The sequence below is a fragment of the Sinohyriopsis cumingii genome, chromosome 15, assembly GCF_028554795.1.
Source record: "Sinohyriopsis cumingii isolate HCF-2022 chromosome 15, ASM2855479v2, whole genome shotgun sequence".
In the NCBI taxonomy this organism is placed as follows: domain Eukaryota; kingdom Metazoa; phylum Mollusca; class Bivalvia; order Unionida; family Unionidae; genus Sinohyriopsis; species Sinohyriopsis cumingii.
In genome coordinates this window covers 120,446,421-120,469,326 of record NC_142975.1, presented here as the reverse complement: position 1 = coordinate 120,469,326, position 22,906 = coordinate 120,446,421, and the positions used below count along the sequence as shown (strand labels likewise).

Below are 22,906 nucleotides of genomic sequence, written 5' to 3'. Positions count from 1 at the left end.
AAATACTTTTCCACCAACTCATTCAGGTAAGTAAAAACTGGTACAGCAAGAACATACTAAACTGGAACTGATAGCTGCATCTTACTACAATTTTGACATACAGACAGACTGCCAAACAAATTCAGTCTGACATACATGTACAATGAATTCACTCTTATTCATGGCATACCAAATTTCATGGATTTTTGTAGATGCATACAAATTTAAAAAGTCAAAATAAATTTAATAACTAAATTGATAGTGTGTGTGTGTGTGTTGGGTTTTTAATTTAGTTTTAACAATTTTTCAGTCATGTCACAATGATCTCTGCAGTGTGGCAGTTTCTAGTAATGTCTAGCACTGGGGCATCATGCCCCACCCAGACACATTATCCTGAGACCTGGTGGACCAGCCCTAGCACTAACCTCTTAATGCTGAGTGCTTAGCGAGGCAGCTGTTAGTACCATTTTTATAAGTCTTTGGTATGACTCAGCCAGGGTTCAAACCTGTTTCCTCCCGCATTGAGACAGCCACTCTAACCAATAGGCCAACCATAGCGGTCTAAACTGATAGTAGACAAATAATCTTTATGTTAAAAATGCCTGAACTCCCATTTAAACAGAGATGTTGATCCCTTAACTGACTGCAAAGTTTGATATTGGTATAATCCAAAAAAAAGTGCTAATGGAGAGCTCTGGATCAGATTTAATAATTTCTATTATCTGATATTTGATACAATCTATGTTGTGGTCAGATAAATTAAAAATGCTTAGACACTAGTTATGATTATGGATATCCCACGAGTGTTTTTTATTCTCACTTGGTATTCCCTTTTAGTCTCAGCTACATATTGTTTACCTTAATGCAGGTGAGTAAATAGCTGATATTACGTAAGGTGCAATGTCCTCTAAGTTTTTATTTATATTTCAGGTTCATAAATGAGTTTCTAAAGATTTTAGATTTATCTATTTCTTGCAGAAACTGCAATTAAAGGTCTCAAAATCTAATACTTTGTTTGTGAATGCATGTTTCTCCGTGGTCTTGGAGATAGCCACATTTTTTAACTTCACAAAGTTGGAAAAAAGCCATCTCGCTTCTTTATAAAGCAGAATTGATTGGGATGGTAGTAGCAGTAGCTTCGCTTCTGGGTGTTCTGTAACAGGTTCTTCCAGTTTTCTTTTTCTGTTAAAAATCTCATTTTTCCTTAAAAATGTGTAGAAGAGCTCGACAAGAGTTAACTGATGCACTCTCGTATAGAGTCATTGGGCTCTCAATGGTTTTGGTATCATGTAGGCTGGATTCCTGCAGATGGTCACCTTCACTTCTGATAGAGTATAAACTTAGGAAGATGATGAATGACTGAATGTGGAAGCCTTCCCTCTCATTTTTTAGGGTGTTTTAGTCATCCCCTGTTCCTGTCCCAAAGGGTGACTAAAATACCCTAGCAGATAGCATGGAATGCCTCCACATTCAGTTGGTCAACATCTTCCTTAAAATATTCTTTATGTGTTTTAGAATAAACCGTGATTACACAAAAAGCATGAATTAATTAGGTTCTTTTTGACATGCAGTCACTGTACCCAACCAGCATAAATAAGTTAGGACCTCTTTGATATGTAGTAATACTTTATCCAACATCAGGACAGCCACCGAGTCTAGTGTAAAGACATTATAAAAATGCCAGATTATTTTAAAGTCTGCCCAAACACAATATATTTTTTTAAAAATTATTTTAACTTTTATTCATCTAGGGAACTTTAACTGAGAAAAATCTCAACAAACAAATTACATCTCTACCACTTATAATTATTTTAATTTTCAAAAATCAACATTATTTTTCAAACCTTTGCATCAAAAAGCATTGTTCTTATATTAAATTTTATCTTGTTAATGTGGTGCATCCTTTATTATTCTGACTTTTCACAGTGATAATCAGATTTTCCCTAATTTGTTAGTAATTTGCTTTTCATTAAAGAAATTTCAAAAATGTACAAACTGTTGTATTGTTTGTAAGAAATTTTGCCCAGTGGAAGCCACTTTTTAAATTTTTGTTTCTGTTAATTCACATATGATCTGTTTGAATGTTAATGCTGAACATTGACACTCCTGTAATTTGATTCCCTTAATCTAACAGGACAACTATCCTTTGAATGGGAATGTCATCACGATGAACTTAACTACTGATATAAATATAACTTTTTCATGAAGCACGAAAAATACAGTAAACAAGTTCAAAGTAATAGCTGCAACAACATGTACTGTATAGCAGCATATCTCTTCCACCTCAAACCTGAGACTCTCCACGGAATATTGTTTTGGTTTGATGCTTGATGGCACAGCAACACATGCAGGTTACTTAGTGCCAAGGCTATCTGAGTCAAGTTCCTTGCTCACTGAAACACTATGATAGCCAACCTGGGCTGCTAGGTTGGTATGATACACCCTTTTGACCACAAGCTGGGCACACTGATCACTGAGCAACTACGGCTTCCAACCCTGCACTGGGAGGGAGAACGAGTTTAAACCTTTTAACATCAGCTAAGTAACAATGCACTATTGTATGTTTTGGCTATTTTCAACCTTTCTGAAATTTAAACAGTTACAATGATATTAGTTTAGAGACAGTCTAATTGTTACCATAGAGACAGCCTAATTGTTATCACAGAGACAGTCTAATTGTTATCACAGAGACTGTGCGTGTATGTGTGTGATTTGGATTTTTAATGTAGCTTTAACAATTTTTCAGTCATATCGCTACGATGTCTGCAGTGTGGCAGTTTATAGTGATGCTTATCACTGGGGCATCATGTCGCAGACATATAGCATGATGTCCCACCCAGTCACATTATCTGGACACCAGGCCGACCAGTCCTAACACTAACCTCTTAATGCTGAACACCAAGTGAGGCAGCTGTTAGTACCATTTTTGTAAGTCTTTGGTATGACTCAGCCGGGGATTAAACCCATATCACAGACAGTCTAACTGTTATCACAACAAAAGATCAATGAAAATCTAAGTCACAGTTATCTACAATCATCTATATCATATAATAGCACTGAATAATAGATTTATACTTCTCCTCAATTGAGCATTATATTAAAAATCCATTTCAGCAGAAAACTCAGCTTCAAAAGGATTTACATGACCATAAATCCTTACATGGTTGACTCAACATTCTCTAACAAGTAATTTTTAATTTTTAGGTAAAATGTATATTTGTATGAACTAAGTAGATCCCAAACATTAATTTGTAACTATCCTAACCAAATTCTGAATATTATGAGAAGCTTTAGCTTTTTCTGGAGTCAAACTGTGGTATTCCCTTCGACCCTATATAAGGTCAGCTGACTCATCCAAAGGCTTACAAAACCATCTTAGTCAAGATCCATTGTCACTAAACAAGGTTCCAATATGTTAACTCTATCTACAGATACTGTATCCTTGTCTAGCAAAAATCAGTCAAGATCCACAAAAACAATCATTTATGCCATCTTGTGTAATTCGGTACTGCTTTTTAAAACATTGTACTTTCATGTACTCACCTGAAATGCCACGTACATATTTTATAGCAATAAATAAATTATCTGTGCTTTCATGCACTAACCTGTAATGCCATGTACATATTTTATAGCAATAAATAAATTATCTGTACCTTCATGTACTCACCTGTAATTCCATATACATATTTTATAGTAATAAATAATCTGTACTTTCATGCACTCACCTGTAATGCCATGTACATATTTTATAGCAATAAATAACCTGTACTTTCATGCACTTACCTATAATGCCATGTATATATTTTATAGCAATAAATAAATTATCCGTACTTTCACATACTCACCTGTAATGCCATATACATATTTTATAGCAATAAATAATCTGTACTTTCATGCACTCACCTGTAATGCCATGTACATATTTTATAGTAATAAATAATCTGTACTTTCATGTACTCATATATAATGCCATGTACATATTTTATAGTAATAAATAAATTATCTGTACTTTCATGTACTCACCTACCGCTCCGGTGGCCTAATGGTTAGAGCGTCCACCTCGGAAGCGGGAGGTTGTGGGTTCGATCCCAGGCCGAGTCATACCAAAGACTTACAAAAATAACAGCTGTCTCGCTTGGTGCTCAGCAATAAGAGGTTTGTGTTAGGACTGGTCGGCCTGGTGTCAGGATAATGTGACTGGATGGGACATCATGCTACATGTCTGCGGCATGATGCCCCAGTGTTAGACATCAAAACTGTTCCATTGTTTAGAAAGCAACACAATCATGGGCGTTGTGCACGCATATCGATATAAGGCTAAACAGTAAATTAATTTTCAGTAGTTTCATCTAAATGTTCCCTATCCAAAGTTTATAGTCTGTTATTTTTCGACAGAAGCATGTACTTTGTCTTGTGGGGATAAATGTATGTCATTTCCTGTTGGCGTCCTCTATAGATGGGAAATTGTAGCTAAGGGGAAGTAACAGCATTGTATACTTCTATGTCAAGTAATTAAATTATTATTTCTTCTTTACACTTGATAATTTATTTGTTCTTTTTGTGCGAATATAACTACTTTTAATCATGTAATGCAAACCTAATGTAAAAAGAAAAATGATGGAGTATGGCCGGTGACCTTTGATAATTATTCTGTATTTTCATACTCTTTGATTGGGTTGATTTAACTTTGTAATTCAAGTGAATAAAATATAAGGGTTTGTCTTACAAAGCAGCTCCAGGGATCGATGTACCCAAGCACATAACAGACCACTTTCTCCAATAAGATGTACTGGAGAAACATTCAGGTCACTTGAATAGTAAGAGCATCTTGAACATTGGTCTGTCTGTATTTGAAACTTGCTATGGCATCCCAATATTTTCTCTACTTTTACTTGTTTCTATCTAACTTTTTTTAAAACTCACTCAGGCCAATATTTATTTTGAAACTTTCATTTATCATCAACATTCCCATCCTAGGGCATGCAACAGCTAGATTTTTGGTGAAGTATAGGCAAAACAAAAAAATATGTGTGTCTAGCACTTGCCGCCACCATTAAAAAAAATAAAATTAAAAACAAAAAATTCCTTAAAACTGAGGTGGACATCTAATTGAGCTGGTTGGCCCAGTACTTGAACTGCTTAGTACATTATACGAGAGAGAGAGAGAGACAGAGAGAGAGACAGAGACAGAGTGCGTGTGTGTGTGTGTATGCATGTATGTATGTATATGGATTTAAAAATAGAAGAAGAAAAAAGAAAACTCTCCAACCTATCCTAATTTTAAAAACAGTGCAATAGGAAATACACACACTGGGGCGGAGGCTTTAAAATGGCACTCAATTAAGCCAAATTTACCATTCTCCCAGGTACTAATATGTTAGTCAACTACATCAACCAATAACTAGAATCTTCCAGTATGGAATTGTTTGCACCATAACCTACCATTTATTCCCCACCACTACAACCGCCACCAAAGCATGCCCATGTGATCCTTACAAAAACCCTGTATTAACAAGTAATAAATGAAACAAGAGTTTGTTCAATAATATGAAGTGAGATAACAAAAACAAAAATGACTGGGCTGCCATTATATATAAAAAATCAATCTGCACACGTTTTGAGGAACAGCTGTCTTGGAAACAAATATAATATTTAAAACAAAAATATGAGTGTGCAACTAAAATCAATAAGAAAGATAATTATTAAAAGGGAAAATATTATGCAGATATCTATTTAAAGGTGTTTATGTGGCATATTGACAAAACACAGCTTTCAATGAGGCGTGATCCTGCAGGTTTTGTGCCTGAACTTTGTCCTATTACAAGGCAATTGAATGAAACAAACACAGGCTGTTATCTCAGAAAATCAATACGCCTGAGAAAAATGGTGCTGCTTTTGGCAACCTCAATGAGTAGCTAACAGTATAGAAATTAATTATGAACAAAACTCCTCTAATTGACAATACTGACAAGTCCAGGTGGTACTTTTGACAGACAGTATTTGAATTATTCATATAACTAGAAGAGTACTCAAATATTACACACAGTTACCTTTCAACTTGGATATATTCACATTCTGGAACTTGACCTATGCCAACACTTAGCTGTACTGCACCTAGGATTCTATGGGCTAGGGTCCGTGTGGATCCCTGACCCTGTACCTTGGAGGACACATAAAATTTACACAGGTCAAAGAAAATACAGCTAGAGACCTTGAAGTTTGAATCTCTTTACCTAGTATCAAAAGTAAATATACATTTGTAGCAATAAAACATTCAGAAAGTTTGCTTTTCAAGTAAAATCTAAAAAGTTTATAATTTAACACTGCAATATTTGTACTGGAATTTCATAATCTTTTTGTAATGGTGCCCCTTTCAAACATCAGATCTGAACTATGTCTTCTGAACCAGAATGTGACTTTGAATGGTCACAGATTTTTTCTGCTTTTGATTGGTCACCGAGAAGAGCTTTCATGGAAGAAATACATTGGTTCGATCTACTCAAGGGAAAACTGAGAAAGTCTTGCCTGTTTCTCAAGTTTTGCCATGATACATACAGCTGACTTCAGCTGCAAAGTGTCACCATCTTCTTCCATGGATGTGCTAACATTATCACAAAAGAGAGCATTCAAATGGCTGGTATGTTGCCATACATAAAACATATCCCTCTAGGCTAATATCTTCCAATAGACTGGTTCTTTTGCTTTTATTGCTCTACAAATAAATTTGATTTCTGAAAACAGAGTGCCAGTTTCTGATCAATTACTGCTATCCCTCAAGGCAACAATGACACAATGAACTTAAGCATCTACTAAAATTATAATTCTGTAGCATCAGCTGATTATCATCGCTGATGTGAACATTGACAAATGATCACATGACATGGATGTCAATATGTTGTTACTGTGGGTTTAATGCCACTTTTCAGCACAAGACAGGCTACAAATGGCAGCCAGTATATCTGGTGGCAGAAGAACCTTGGGAGAACCACTAACCTACAGGAAGCTACAGGCAAGCTTTTACACATACCCACATTGGATGAGCCCAAGAGTCAAACCCACAAACCCATGCAGACAGGGGTGGGATGTCCTTGATCGGTAAAGGCAAATGCCTTGAACCAGCTGGCCACCTTGCGGCCCACGATGTCAGTATGTACATGTGTCTAAATTAATTTATATGTATGTGCAGAATAGACGTGCAATAAAGGGAGTTGGAGACTTTTCTTGAACCAATGGAAAGCTGAATAAGCATACCCACTGAGGTCAAGATTTAGAAAATATCAGACAAAAAAAATGAAAACCTTCAATTCCACACTCGAGGTGCAGCATTGACTTAGGTCACATTCAAATTTTGTAACATCTGCTTCATTTAAACACAGGATAGAATTCTTTATTAGTACTAAGTTTTTTAACCCATGTTTATTTGTTTTCTCATAAAAGTGTGAATCTTCAATTAAAGCATTTCTGTTGTAGAGCAGGAAAATGTAAATAGCACCACATTTTGAGCACTTATCAGCTGAGTTCCATCCAGTGTCTCCATATCATTCCACCCTCCCCATTATGTGATTTAAATGGTAGGACCTGGTTTTGGAGTGGATCATGGAGTGATTTAAAGGCTTACATTTTAGAGAGCCACATTGAGCTGGAAAAAGCATCTGTATCACTCCACACTCCCCATTATGTGATTTAAATGGTAGGACCAGGTTTGGGAGTGGATGGAGGAGTGATTTAAAGGCTTATATTTTAGAGAGTCACATTAAGCTAGAAAAAGTGTCTCTGTATCACTCCACCCTCACCATTAGGTGATTTAAATAGTAGGACTAGGTTTGGGAGTGGATGGTGGAGAGATTCAAAGGCTTACATTTTAGAGAGTCACACTGAGTTGGATAAAGCATCTCCATATCACTCCACCCTCACCATTAGGTGATTTAAATTGTGGGACTAGGTTGGGGAGCAGATGGTGGAGTGATTCAAAGACTTACACTAGATGGAGTCACATTCTGCTTGGCAAAGCACCTCTGTATCACTCCACCATTTCTATAAGGCTATTTAAAAGACAGAACTGGGTTTGTGAGTGGAGAGTAGAGTGATGTGAAGGCATATTATTGGTGGAGTGACACCGAGCTAAAAGGAACCTGCACATCCAATATCATTCCACCCTCCCTTTAACATAATTTAAATAGTGGAACTATGTTTGGAAGGGGAGGATGGAGGAATATAAAGGCATGATGTGGGTGGAATGATACATATGTCAGCCTCACTATTTGGGGGTACATGTATACTAGAGGTGCAAGGTATTACCAGTATACCAATTTAACAAAGTATTTTTTCACTGGTATGTACAATGGAATTTTTTCAATGTACTGTGGTAGTTTATGTCAGTAAGGAATGTACAAAATTTCCCAGGTATTCTTGTTATGAATTATATGATATTAACAGCATGTCTTCATTTTTCATGACAAAATAATTCAAAAAGTATTTTTTAATTATAAACAACAGTTGCATTGTCACAAATTAATTTTGACTATTATAAATATGATTATAGTTATGACCCTTTCATCACCTGTTTAACATGTGTCATGTATGATAACATGGTGGAGAAATGGGATGATGGGAAAGATATTTGGGCCAAATCTGAATTTTGGAAACAATCTGTACTTTAAAAATGTCATTTTTCAGTTATTTATCTGAGCATGTTAATGTGTTAAGTATGTGTACAACTTATTAAGACTGAAAATCATCCAAAGAGAACAGTCGTTTCTGCATAAAATTTATGTCATTCTCAAAACTACTAAATATTTTCTTGCTTGTTGAGTTGAGGCATGTTTTATCTTACTGACTCTGATAAATATCTTGCCCGGATATGGACATGGGGTATGGACATCCCACTCAAAGTTTCCCTGCATAGTACAGATAGTGAATTATTGGCTTTGGTGTCAGCACTTCCTATTCTGATCAACATGCTCTTTAACATTAGTACAATGAGTCACATAGGATGTCAGCTACAGCCTACACATAATCATCTCATGTTACAGCTTATACAACAACTAACATACACATAGTAAATTTGTATAGTAATTTTTGGGAACTGGAGAGGTGTTGCGATTTTCATTCTTTTGAGCTATTTTATTTTCTTTTATCTGAAGATATTTAATTTGCTCTTTCAAATAATATAATGCATATAATATGGTATTATTTTGCTATAAATCTAAGCAAGATGTTTTTCCCAGCTATAGACAGAATTTTTTTTAAGTGACAGGTCCCTGCCACAGGGCAATAAATTGTTGGTCCCTAATATGATTGTGGTATACTGTGGTATGTGGTATGTATATGCATGTATTGCAGAATAAACTTTTCATAGCACCTAGTCCTAATGTATATTCAATTATAGGTCAGTCTCTTGGTAAGGTGATATATATAATTGCTCCCATTGGCAGTATAATGACAGGGACTAATTACATAGTTTATGATCAGAGAGTCAAAATATAAAGAGGTATACTTGAAACCTCCCATGGACTGCATTATGAAATGGTGGTAATGAATATGTAGCTCCATAATTTTTCAGTAATTGTTCAAAAGATCTGCTTTATGATTTCCCAGATGACCATGAGGAAAAGCAATCCTGTTATATTTTATTCACATCAGAAATTAATCAAACTACAATGGCAATTATGAATTAAAAAATATTTTTGCACATATACAAGTTATTACCGGTAAATTTTTCACACCTTTATTTAGCAAGGTACATATCTTTACACGTCTTTAAAATATTTTAAGTGTATGTGTGTGTGATTTGGATTTTGGATGTAGCTTTGACAATTTTCCAGTCATATTGCTACGATATCTGCAGTGTGACAGTTTATAGTGATGTCTAGCACTGGGGCATCATGCTGCAGACGTAGCATGATGTCCCACCCAGTCACATTATCCTGACACCAGGCTGTCCAGTCCTACCACTAACCTTGTAACGCTGAGCACCTCGCGAGGTAGCTGCAAGTACCATTTTGATAAGTCTTTGGTATAACTTGGCCAGGGTTTGAACCTGTGACCTCCCCCATCCAAGGTGGATGCTCTAACCATTTAGGCCACTGGAGCAGTTTAAAATATTTTAAGAACTAGGACCTTAAGTCATGGGTGTTATTGAGGGACCCAATTTCTAGGCTCTTATTAACAGAATTACGTCGCAATTGTTTCGATGCAATATGTATTATTTGTTCATGACAGTAGAAATCAATGTATAATTGATTATTACAGTAGTATTAAATGCATCAATGATTATTACATTAGTAATCAATGCATCAATTATTACTAATTTATTAATCAATGTAACAATTAATCGTATAGTAGTAATCAATGTATCAATGATTATTACAGTCGTATTAAATGCATCAATGATTATTACAGTAGTAATCAATGCATCAATTATTACTAATTTATTAATCAATGTAACAATGAATCTTATAGTAGTAATCAATGTATCAATGATTATTACAGTAGTAATCAATATACCAATGACTATTACAGTAGTAATCAATATATCAATGATTAATGCAGTTGTAATGAATGTATCAATGATTACTGCAGTAGAGATCAATGTATCAATGATTACTGCAGCAGTGGTCATTGTATCAATGATTATCACAGTAGTAATCAATGTATCAATGGTTACTGCAGTAGTAAGCAATGCATCAATTAGCATTACAGTAGTAATCAACACATCATTGATTACTGCATTAGTAATCAATATATCAATGATTACTGCAGTAGTAAGCAATGCTTCAATGATTACTGCAGCAGTAAGCAATGCATCAATGATTACTGGAGTAGTAAGCAATGCATCTATGATTGCTGCAGTAGTAAGCAATGTGTCAAAGCTTATTACAGTAGAAATAATGCATCAATGATTATTACATTAGTAATCAATGCATCAATGATTATTGCTGTAGTAATCAATGTATCAATTATTATGGTAGTAATTAATGTATCAATGATTATTACAGTAGTAATCACTTAATTATATATTATAGTACTAATCAATGTATCAATGATTATGGTAGTAATTAATGTATAATGATTATTACAGTAGTAATCAATGTATACATGATTATTAACCCTTGAGTCTGGTCTGATGGTGATGGCAGTTACTGTTATTACTGTTCAATTTTGTTTACCCATCAATTTACAACTCATTCTTAACTTTATATACATGTTTTAAAACAAGTGAACCAAATGCACTGAGAACAAGAATGCACACATAAACAGAATGATTATTAATAACTGAAGAAAAACTTGGCCAACGATACTCAGAACTTTTATATTATCAAATATCGAATCAAACTAGTTCATGTTGCTCATGGGTGTTAACTTTGTTTTAACTATGTGCTTTAACAAAAAGGATGTTTCTGGCTAAATAATGCTTAATAATGAATTGATCCCTGATCAGGCCATTTGATACAAAAATATTCAGCAATAAAACCACTTTGTATCACGGCAAACTGGACCACTTTTATTGATACTCCTATTGTTACGGAACAATATGATGGTCTACACAATTCAAATGGATTTTACACAATTCAAAGGCGGTCTACACAATTCAAATGGAATTTACACAATTCAAGTAGGGTCTACACAATTCAAGTGGATTTTATACAATTCATATGGGGTCTACACAATTTAAACAGATTGTACACAATTCGAATGGAGTTTACACAATTTGGGTATACAAAATTCAAATGGGATTTACATAATTAATTTAGGGTCTACACAATTCAGTTTTGGAGGGCGTAACATCACCAACCTCCGCTTTGCAGACAACACTGATGGGCTGGCAGGCAGTGAAGACGAGCTTGCCACCTAAGTGAAGAACCTGGATGAAACATCTTCCACATTTGACATGGAGATAAGTGCTGAGAAGACAAAGCTGATGACAAAATAGTGGCAAACAAATCTCAGCCAAGATTAAAGTCAGAGGAAAAGAACTGGAAACAGTGTGCCAGTTCAAATATCTTGGTTCCATAATCACTGAAGAGGGATCAAGAGCAGAAATTTTGTCAAGAGCAGCACAAACAATGCAGCTATGTCAAAGCTAAGACCCATCTGGAGAGACAAGAATATCTGTCTGAAAACTAAAATCAGACTATTGCAAGCTCTAGTCATCTCAGTCTTTTTGTACTCATGTGAGGCATGGACCCTGACAGCAGAATTACAACGAAGAATCCAGACACTTGAAATGAGATGCTACAGAACCATCCTTGGCATCTCTTATATTGACCACATCACAAATGAAGAAGTGCATAACACCATCAGGCGCGAAGTAGACCAATATGAGGACCTCCTCACCACTGTCAAAAAGAGAAAGCTGAAATGGTATGGGTATGTCACTAGAGCCAACAGTCTATCCACAACAGTCCTGCAGGGCAGCATCCAGGGTGGCAGAAGGAGAGGTAGACAGAGAAAAAAGTGGACTGACAACATCACAGAATGGACCAGGAAACGTTTTGCGGAGACACAGGCATTGGCACATGATCCAGACAAGTCGAGGGAACTGGTCAGATGTTCAGCAGCACAGTGCCTCGACGACCACACTAGGCCATGAGACTGATGATGATGATGATGAATTCAGATGGGGTTTATTTTCCCCCAAAAAGATTAATCTAAGATTAAATAGAAGAAAATCTCTTCCCATAAACAAATATTTAACAGTTAACAGGTTTATTTTAATTCAGTATCGTTATTCAGATAAAAAGTGAAATCTCGGGTATTCCAAGTTCTGAGACTCTAGTAACAAATACAACCTTGCTGACTGAAACAACTGCCAAATTTAAATAAAAATCTCATACAATCCCATGAGAATTGCTACTGACAGTGTCAAGAAGAAAAGCACATATAAATATTTCAGCAGGAAAAAAAATGCCGACTTGGCCAAGCATCTCCTGGTTAAATACTGTTGCTGTGCAGTTGGGGTTTTTTCAACCATGTCCCCCACATACAAGCATCACATCTGATGACCAATATTTAACATTGATGATCTATCTGACCCATATCTTGACACAATAGAGTCCCACATATCAAATTTAATTAAATCCAGTAACCCACTGGTCAGGACACACTGCAGAAACCCCACAAGTCTAGAGGAAGAAAGGGGCCACAACTCTGCCAGATGCTGATACAGAAAGCTGATAATGACTGCAGTTTGATTGCAGATAAAAATAAAGACCAACAGTCAATAAATTCTAGTATTGTAGAATTTGTCATAAACAGAATTAAAAACAATAATAATAAATTCAGTGAAAGTGAAAGTGAAAATAATGTGAACGTTGCGGATCTTATATGCATGCCGTAAATTCATGTAACATCTTAAATTTTAGAATAAGTGCAGAAGGTATAATACTATACAGATTGGACACCAGAACAGACATGGCTTAAGTGGAAAGCTTGATCAGTTGAAATTAATCTTAAACTCTGAAACTAATAACACACATGTTTTAAGACTTGCAGAGTCAAATTTAAACGATAAACAAACAAAATACAAGTTCATATCTGCCAATGGCTATAAAAATCTTTTCCGCAGAAATGACAAAAATTAAACAAGGGAAATTACTGTCCATGTCAAAAATGGTAAACTTGTGAGTAGAATGAGGATTAGAATCCAACGATGTTGGGTTTATTTTGGTTTCAGTTAAATCCTATAGAGGAAAACCAAATTAAGCTGATTTTGTATACAGTAACCATGGATCCTGAACCAAATGGAATTAAGATTCTGAAATCCAGTCAGATATAGTCTTAAATTAAAGGCTGTAGTTTTATAACTAAGGTGACTTTAACAAAGATTTGCTGAATAGACTAATCCAAAACTACTGGATTTATGGAAAAAATATTTCCAGAATCCATCACAACAAGTCTAATATAAGAAACAGAGGACCAATAATAATGAATTTCATAAAAGAATAGCATGAAAACTGAATTTCATTAAACATCTGTGTTTTTAAACACCTAATAAGCAGGATCTTAAAAAAGTGCTCATCTGAAACAGGTCAAAATATTATAAGATTTCTAGACTAACAATGTGACAAGTTTACTGACCTAATGAGACTAAAATATTTAAAAATTCCAAGGAAAATGTGAAGAGATGAAAAAATATAATTTAAACTACAAGATTTTATCTGTAAGCTAAAACTTCTTCCAAAATGCAAAAGAGCAGTCACACTCTCAATCTCCATAATAGCAAAAAGTTAAAGACTTTTTCCAGACTCTTTAGTCATTTTTCAAATTTTCCAGACATTTTCATGACCTTGAAAAGCAATTTTCAAATGTGAGACCTTTTTAAGATATCCAGACCTTTGCAAGAACCCTGTTGAAATGATATATTAAAAACAGGGTTGAAAATTGTCGATATTTTCTTAGATTTGGTAAGAAAAAGATAGAAGTATGTACCAAGATGAAAAAAATTCTGCAAAATATAATATTTGTGCAACACCTAACAAAGAAAAGAGAAGAAAATCATTTAAACCAATATCACAAGATAATGTATTGAAATGACAGCATCATGTATTCAGATGTGCCCAACATTAAACCTTTGTGAAATATGATGTCACAAGGTTATATTACAAGATGCAATAAGAAAACAAATACTGCATTGCTTTATTAAGCTAAATAACAGAATAATCACAATAACATACAATGTTCACTTTGACAAAATCTGAACAAGAAAAAGGCCTCAACAAATGCTCCAATTTGAACTGCATGCCTGCCCCTGAAAGTTTAAATCTGCAGATTTTAAAAATAATTCCTTGTGCTCACCTGACAAATGCAAATTGTTTCTAAATCTACATTACATGCATACCCTTTTCACTCTCTTTCACAATCTGTATCTACGTACCCACTGTATAATCTAGGCTTAATAGACTGGTCACAAGTTTATAAATGTCCTCTGCTGACTCAGCACTGTGGACAAAAACACCTCCACCAGTCAATCAGACAGCCACTGCTGAAATGGAGAACATGTCCTAATTTACACACCACATTTATACACAGCAATATACAAACACACCCATGTTAACAGTGTTTTGCTGGTTTGCAATTTCCATAACCACCAGTTATATGACACAGCTTGGCCTTCAACTCAAAAACAAACTATAAAGTAGGAAAAGTGATAATTCTGTCATTGATCAGTTATATATTGACTAGCGTATCTTGTATATACATACCTATAACACCATTAGCTGACTTGTTAGAAAGGTATGCTGTTGTAGGTACTGTTATTTCCACAAGTACAACTATATGTACGCTGATCTAGTTAGATTGGTCTGGGCATGGTATATATAAACATAGCCAGCTAGAGATCCCTATGATCCACCTAACCTTGTTCTCTGGCTAGGCCAAAACTGACTGACAGCCTTTCTACACATACATAACACACTTACACTAAATATGTATTACTCTCCCTCACTCTCTATACTATAGTATACTACAATGAACTATATGACCCCTACACTAATGATTGGTGTAAGCATTCTAAAAGTATTAATGGCACATATGTACTTGGAAGTAAGCAAAGTGGAATTTTACTTGAATTTATCATCATTAAAAACCATTAATACTATATTTTGACAATAAATGTGATGAATTAGCCTTATCAGAAGCCAGGTCAAAACTGTAACTATGCTCAAGTTCAGCCACAGAAAAATCATCAGAACATGAAACACAATACATGTACCATACTAAAGCAATATATATCAAAATTCTTTTCAACATGGTTTTGATTTAGCAACAAGGCCATGGCAGAATTGTCTAAGCAACTAATTAATGATTCATGTAAAGAATTAAGAGTACCGCTCTGGTTGCCTAAGTGGTTAGGGCATCCACCTTGGGAAGTTGCAGGTTCGAACCCTGGCCAAGTCACACCAAAGACATAAAAATGGTACTAACAGCTGCCTCACTTGGTGCTCAGCATTAAGAGGTTTGTATTAGGACTGGTCGACCTTGTGTTAGGATAATGTGACTGGGTGAGAGACATCATGCTACATGTCTGTGGCATGATGCCTCAGTGCTAGACATCTCTATAAACTGCTACACTGCTGATATGGTAGCGATATGACTGAAAAATTGATAAAGCTATGATAAAAATCTATATCACACACACATACTCAAATTAGCAAAAAGGTCATGGCAGAATGAATTGTCTTAGCAACTAATTAGTGATTCATCTCAAGTATTAAGAAAATCCACCACAGGTTTTAAGGAATAAATGAAAGCAAACATCCATTAACCAAAACCCAAGACAACTATTCTATGTCAGTGACCTTGACCCCATCATTAAAGGAGAACATAAGCATGCAACAGAATGAATTGTCTTCTCTTCATAATGATATATGCCAAGTATAACATGAATCTAAAAACGGGTTTATGAAATATATAACAAAAAAGCATCAACCCTAACCCTAACTTACTGTTGATGACAAAGATGGAACTATTACAGCTATGCGACTCTCAATCCACTAATATAGGTAGGTTCAACCAAAAATACAAGTGTGGCAAGGACCTGTGTTAAAAAAAATAAACTTACCCTGAAAATGTACCCCATAAGAACCCTATATCACTCTTATTCTAAGATATAAAATCTTTCTGACAATGTACCCTATATGAACCATGTACACATATCACTCTTATTCTGAGCTACAGAATTATCCTGTAAAAGTATCCCGTAAGAATCCTGTACCACTTTTTTCTAAGATACAAAATTATCCTGACAATGCAGCCCATAAACATCATGCATCGCTCTTATTCTTAATACTGCTGACCTGTTAACCCAAATACAGGACTAACCCACTATAATGCTGCTCATGGAAGCTATAAATGAAGACTGCCTTATATGTGAATATGCCTTGTACTGAGGTATCTTATACATAATATTACTATCAAATAATGAAATGGAGTCAATGACCGTAGCAATCTTATGTAAGGGACTTCCTTATACTGCGGTATGTTACACATAATATTACTATCAAATAATGAAATGGGGTCACTGGCCATAGCAAGCTTACATAACGGACTTCCTTATACTGAGGTATGTTATACATAATATTACTATCAAATAATGAAATGGGGTCACTGACCATAGCAATCTTATGTAAGGGACTTCCTTCTACTGAGGTATGTTACACATAATGTAATGAAATAATCAAATAATGAAATGGGATCACTGACCATAGCAAGCTTATGTAAGGGACTTCCTTATACTGAGGTATGTTATACATAATATTACAATCAAATAGGGGTGAAACTGATATATCAATGCAGTGATAATTTTGCTGTTTAACTGCAAACATCAATACTAAAGATGGAAAATCAATTCAAAACAATATTTACCATGTAAAACGTATTTAACCTTTAATAGCCATGAATAATTGATAATCATTTATCTCTATTATGTGTATCAATATCAACTGTACTATAGGTTGTGTATCATGATATGTATTTATATGTGGCATCAGTGTATCATTCCAGCCCTACTATCAAATAACTAAATGGAATCCATTATCAAACCAAGCTTATAATTAGGGAGTACAGTACTTTACCGTCTTTACTTTTTCATACACTTTATTTATGTATTTTTAAATGTACAAGTAATTATGGGTTAGAAAAGTATAGCTTTCTGAGGTGGCTAAAATTTGCAAAATTTTAATATGAAAAAATGTTTTGATATAATGGACCAAGAATCTGGGGATGAAAAATAGCTCCCGTATTTATGCATTGATGTATATAACAGATTAGAGGGTATGAAAAATCTGCTGAAAATACAGTAATTATGCCAGCTAAGTTTCCAAGATTTAATGCCCGTGGGCTTGGGCATTTAGGATAGGCATAGTGCACACTTGGGAATATCACAAGAGGGAACTACTGTATATATTCAAGTGTAGAACATATCTAAATACAATACTGCATAGATCCAGATCTGCCACAACATAATGTTTGGAATAATCAGTAGAACGAACAACACAGACCCTGATTTGCTGGGACAATGTAGTCATTAATCAACAAAACAAACAACACAGACCCTTATTTTCTGGGATAATGTAGTGAGTAATCAGCAAACCAAACCACACAGACTCTGATTTGCTGGACTAATGTAGTCATTAATCAACAAAACAAACAACACAGACCCTTATTTGGTGGGATAATGTAGTGAGTAATCAGCAAACCAAACAACATAGACCATGATTTGCTGGGGTAATGTAGTGAGTAATCAGCAAAACAAACAACACAGACCCTGATTTGCTGAGATAATGCAGTGAATATTCAGCAAAACAAACAAACAATACAGACCCTGATTTGCTGGTATAATGTAAGGGGTAATATCAGTATGAATTATCAGGAGAATCAACAACATACACCCTGACCTGTTGGCACATTACATGACAACAGATTAGGGTCCAAGATGTTTGCTGATGGACTTGGCTTCTAATGTATGTAACCCATTTAGTGCATATCATGATGACATTTCATCTGAGTACTTGAACTCTTTGAAGAAACTATTTATATACCAGTGTGACAATTTTATCTCGTGTTTTAAAAGATTCTAACCTTGTCTTTATCTTTGTTTTCCATCACTTTTAGAAGAGTTTTTGTAACATCTTGACCTTTTATCTTTTATCTCATGATGCACAATTACTTTTGGTTGGACAGATTTCTCTTCCTGGGTACATGCATTTTAATAAGGTTGTTGTTGTTGTTCAAGGGTTTAACACCATTTTTCAGCACAAGATAGGCTATACATGGCGGCCAGTATAACTGGTGGAGGAAGAACCCTGGAAAACCCAGGGAAGAACCACCAACCCATGAGAAGCTACTGGCAGGCTTTCCCATGTACCCATGCTAGCCGAGCCTTGGACTCGAACTCACGCAGATAGAGGTGAGATGGCAGTGATCCGGAACGGTGAGCGCTTTAGACCATTCAGCCACTCGGGTTGTTGTCTTCTTCATCTGCACTATGAAACCATTGGTTGATGCTATATAGCCTGTATTGTGCTGATATGCTATTAAACCCTATGCATAATACAGATGGAAAGACAAAGTTTCTATGCAATCTGGGAAGAATCCATTTAAAATCTTATGACATCTTGTCATTTAGTGCAAACAATGTTATATTTTTGCTCCCCAGCTTTTGAAAGTCATATAACATACAATGAAAGTCACATAACATACTATGCAGATCGTATAACATGCTGTCAATTTACTGAACATTATAACATGATGTGAAGGTCATGTAAGATACTGTGAAGGTCATGTGACATACTGTGATGGTCATATAACAGACTGTAAAGATCGTATAACATAATGTGAAGGTCATTTAACATGCTATGAGTCGTATAACATAATGTGAAGATCATATAAGATACTGTGAAAGATATATACAGTAAAAGTCAGAACAGCATGAAAGTCATTCAACAAACTGTGATGGTCATATATCATACTGTGAAGGTCATATAACATACTGTGAAAGTCATTTATGTTAGAACAGTGAAAATCATACAGCATGCTGTGAAAGTCATAAGTGTGAAAGTCATATCAGATTTAAGTGTGAAAGTCATATTGGATGTGATAAACGTAATCTAACAATGTGAAGGTCATATAGCATGCTGTGTGGGTCATATAACATGCTGTGAAAGTCATATAGCATGATGTGAGGGTCATATAACATGCTGTGAAGGCCACAGAACATAATGTGGGATTTGTTAGGTTGTACATCATACTGTGTAAGTCATGTCAGTGTGATTTCAATGAGTCATATAACAATGTGAAAGTCATATAACTGAAAGTCTAATGCTATAAAAGTCATAATGACATACAATGAAAGTCGTACAACACTGAATTCACTGAAAGTCATAAAATGAAAGTCAAATAGCTTACTGCAATAGCCATAAAACATACTGTGAAATTCACTTAACACATATTGTGATATAACATATACATTGAAAGTTAAAAAACACACAATATGCCCATATTATAAACATGGTGGAGCAATAGAAATCTTAACCGCATCAACAGATGAATGAATAGTGCAGCAGAAAGGGGATAATCCAAATACTAAAACAGATTATCCAAAATACTGTCAAAAACAAGGGGTTTATCAAAATACTTTCAAAAACAAGATTTTCCAAATATCATCAAATGCAAGGGGATTATCTAAATAGTGTCAAAAATAAGCGGAATACTGTATATACTCGCTTATAAGTCAATTCCAACTGCCCAATCAGACTAAAGATGCAATGCGTATCCAGTGTACAAGTTTTTGGTCAGTACTTGTAAGGACAGCACTCGCTTTATTTTCAAGTTGACAATCCTTTTGATTCCATCAAGCTGCAAATACCTGTACCTTTTCAGTGCCAAGCTGAGGTCTGCCTCTTCCCGTAATAACTGATATTAATCCCATAGCTTGTTTTCCCATGTGACAATTCTTTGATTGAGCCACCAGTGTGGTACAGTGGCAAGTAATAGAAGGTGGTTATTTGACCTTGGCGCACAACTGGCATGTTTTCAATTGCAACTTTTGAATAGATTTCATAAATTGCATGTTCAAAGTGCTACTTACAAAGCTCAGGCTCAGTGTCTAAATAAGCATCCACATATGACAGTGAGGCCAAGAATGAGTCAGATGATACTTGTGATGACTATGGAGGAATTTCAGAACTTTATCAGAAAATGCAGATGAATTCTTGGACTTTGTACCAGATGACATTAGTTAGTGATATTTATAGGATATTGTGAATTACAAATATGTTGACTTAACTTCAGATCTGTATACATTTAATACAGTTTCACTTTGACTGGGTACCTGGATAACTAATCGTTATGATCAAAGGTAACCGGTAAAAGTTTTGAAATATTTTGACAGCTTTAGCACAGACCTCAATTTGTGGTCATATTAAGGGTCTATGCAGTTTGTTAGGAGTATGCAACAGCAGATCAGGGTCTATGTTGTCTGCCATTGGACCAGATGTGTGAGCAAGTATATATAGCATCAGAATACTGTACAAACAAAGGGAATTATCCAAATACATGTACTGTGAAAAACAAGGGGTTAAACCAACTATTGTCAAAAACATGAGGATTATCCAAATATGTATTTAAAAAAACAAGGGGATTATCCCTATATGTCAAAATCAAGGGGATTATCCATAAATGTCCTAAGCAAGGGGATCATCCAAATATATATACTGTCAAAAACAATGGGTTATGCAAATAATGTCAAAAGGAAGGAGATGATTCAAATACTATAAATTAAAAAGAGAGACAAATATTCAAAGCATTAAAAGAATGATTGAAACTGTGAAGTCCTAAAAGTGACTGAAAACCTATTTCACAACCAGATGAACTGTATAGTTCCCATTTATATAAAAAAAATGAATACTGATGTTTCAATATAAATTAGAAAATATTGATTTCACACAAAATATAATAAATAATAGGGTTCCTTTAGATTTCCAGACAAAGCATATATAATAAATAATTGAGTTTCTTTTGATTTAGATATTAGTGACACTTTTGGCATTCAAACACAAATATGAGACCTTTGAAGTTCAAATGAGAGAGTGACCTAGATTAATTACTACATCAATGTCAAAGGGGTATGTGACTGGTCTATAAGTGTATATGGTATACAACATGGAAATAAAGAACTAAACCAAACAAATGGTGCCACCATGCTGCTGGACAAAAACATGGAGTGTTAATAATAGTAGAGATAAAGAATAACAAATTGTTTTTGTTTTTTAAATAATGAAACTATTTTTGAAAACTTTACCAGTTTACAAGGAAACAATTGTTCAAAGGAACTGTTTTTAATCAATATTTCAATCAGTCAAAGCACCACATGTTGGTTTCAACTTATGTAAGTAAGTAATTATCTCTGTAACAAAAAATGCTTTCTTGCCCACCAATTACACATAGAAATGACCAGTTGAGTAAACATATGATGTATTTCTTTATTAATCCTAAAAGAAACAAAATTTTCATTTCAATTGCTAAATTTGAGAAATTTAGATTTTTAAATATATGTATTATTCATCAGGGCAAAGTAAGTATAATACATAATAAGTATTTACTACACCATATGTACTCACTTATAAGTCAACTACACTTTGCACAGACCCTGATCTATAATGTGCCAGCAAATCTGAATCAACACAGTTTGTTAGGAATAATCAGTAGAACAAAAAACACAGACCCTGATCTGCTGGTGAATGATGTGATAGCAGTTCAGGGTATATGTTGTTTGCATTTGGACTTGACATGTAAGCAAGTGTATACAGTATATGATAAGATGATGTATCGTAAGTCATTCCCCACCTTTAAATAGTTTGCAGCATTTAATAGGATTATATTTGTTTGATATGAATCCCATCGTTTTGAAAAATTTATCAGGCAGACTGGTTTTATCATGAAAGAAATACTGTAAAAGAATTGGTCTTGCCTGATAAGAACATTTCAACCAAAAACAGAAGGCAATACAAGATGGAACTATATATTAGATTAAACCAAAAAGAAAACTCTAGGGCACAAAATGAGTGCTTCATACAATCTATATATCTATGCTTCTGACATTTTTTAAAATGTAAATGCTGTTGTTTTCAAACATGAAAATGCCTACATCAAAACAGCAGTGTAACCATTTGTCAATTCAATGAAATTTAAGTTGTAAGAACTGCCACTCATTTTGATTTCACTGTACACTGAACAAAGACTGTAAAAAAATACTAAAACTTACATTTCAAAATGAGAAGCACTGCTTGTGTTGTAAGGACCAATCATAAAGTGATACAGATAAACAAAATAATTGACCAATCAGTGCTTGTGCTATAGGGGACCAATCATAAAGTGATACAGATAAACAAAACAAGTAGCCCATCAGTGCTTGTGTTGTAAAGCCAAT

General features: G+C 34.7%; 1 protein-coding gene across 1 annotated transcript in view; it reads right to left on the bottom strand.

Annotated features, from left to right (window-relative positions):
* LOC149782603 (uncharacterized) overlaps positions 1–14,964 on the bottom strand; it is a 128,660-nt gene extending 113,696 nt beyond the window's left edge. Inside the window, exon 1 of the mRNA XM_089934080.1 lies at positions 14,855–14,964. The gene's annotated coding sequence lies outside the window, so the exon portion shown is untranslated. The remainder of the gene's footprint in view (positions 1–14,854) is intronic.
* Positions 14,965–22,906: the final 7,942 nt, after the last annotated feature.